The 1020-nt window shown below is 45.0% G+C and overlaps 1 protein-coding gene across 3 annotated transcripts in view; it reads left to right on the top strand.

Moving 5' to 3' along the window:
* The window catches only part of LOC109288002 (calcium-activated potassium channel subunit beta-2), a 238249-nt gene that overhangs the window by 62921 nt on the left and 174308 nt on the right, over nt 1-1020 (top strand). The window contains exon 1 of one of the 3 annotated variants that reach the window (XM_019503327.1): nt 251-364. The exons of the other annotated variants lie outside the window; for them this stretch is intronic. The gene's annotated coding sequence lies outside the window, so the exon portion shown is untranslated. Of the gene's footprint in view, nt 1-250; nt 365-1020 lie in introns of those variants that run through there. 3 annotated transcript variants of the gene reach the window in all.

Raw genomic sequence — 1020 nt, forward strand, 5'->3', positions numbered from 1 at the left:
GGAGAGCCAGAGATGGTATTCTGCCACAGGGTCAAGCCACAAAAGGAGCGTCAGAGGCATAAGACTTGGGCTGCTGTACCCATGACAGAATTACTCTCTAGCCCTATCCAGTTTGCTGACCAAAGAGATCTGGAAACATTAACATAAAGCATTGTGTCTTGGACAGTGGGAGACAACTAGGTAAACAGGGTGTCTATTTTTTTATTTGTATTATATGATCATTTATTCCTTATTCATTTACTTATTAACTTTTTTCTCCCAGGGAGTCTTCCTCCCTTCTGCTAGAATCCAGAACTTCCTCCTCATATTTATACCATGATTGTTCCTCACCCCCATCAGAGTCCCACGTCTCAGCTGGAGAAAGGTAGGTGTGGAGAACTAAATGGGAGTGCAGATCACTATGGGCTAGACTCCAAGTTGAGGCTGTGGCCTGGGGAAGGACTGATACCTAAATTGACCTTTCTAGGATTTAGCCCTAAAAAGCCTTGTACCTCAGAGAGACCCTACAGGCATATTTCCCTCCACGTTTTAAAGGATAGCAATTTTCATCCTGCCATTTGTAGTGCTGTGTGTGCTGATGTGAATACTGGAGGGGTGGAGGAAGGATTTGCCCATATCCTCCCCTCCCCCCCTTTCTCCCTGCCCATGTCCTCCTACAAGAAATATGAAAATGCCTGACTCCTGCTCTCACCTGTGCACCTAGCCTTGCCTTCAGGTAGCCCAAAGAGATTAGGGGAGTTCTTAATCTCTCTAGCTCCCCTGAGCAGGCATGGATACAACTCAGTCTTAGGCTGATGGACTCAATGCTATACTTTGGTAGGTGTTCGTTCTTGCAGTGCAAAATAGGAGTAGTGTATTTGAAATACCTAAGGCAGAAAATGTGGTGAGATCAGTCTTACTGTGCAGCCTTTGGTGAATTGCTGCTAACACCTCCAGGATTTCTTAGAAAATGTACCTAAATGTTGATGGAACCATGCAGATCTGGCACTCTGCTGTTCATGAACATCTAAGAGCTTTAAA

Source organism: Gavialis gangeticus, unplaced genomic scaffold, assembly GCF_001723915.1.
Source record: "Gavialis gangeticus isolate Ggan-Ray unplaced genomic scaffold, GavGan_comp1, whole genome shotgun sequence".
Lineage (NCBI taxonomy): Eukaryota > Metazoa > Chordata > Crocodylia > Gavialidae > Gavialis > Gavialis gangeticus.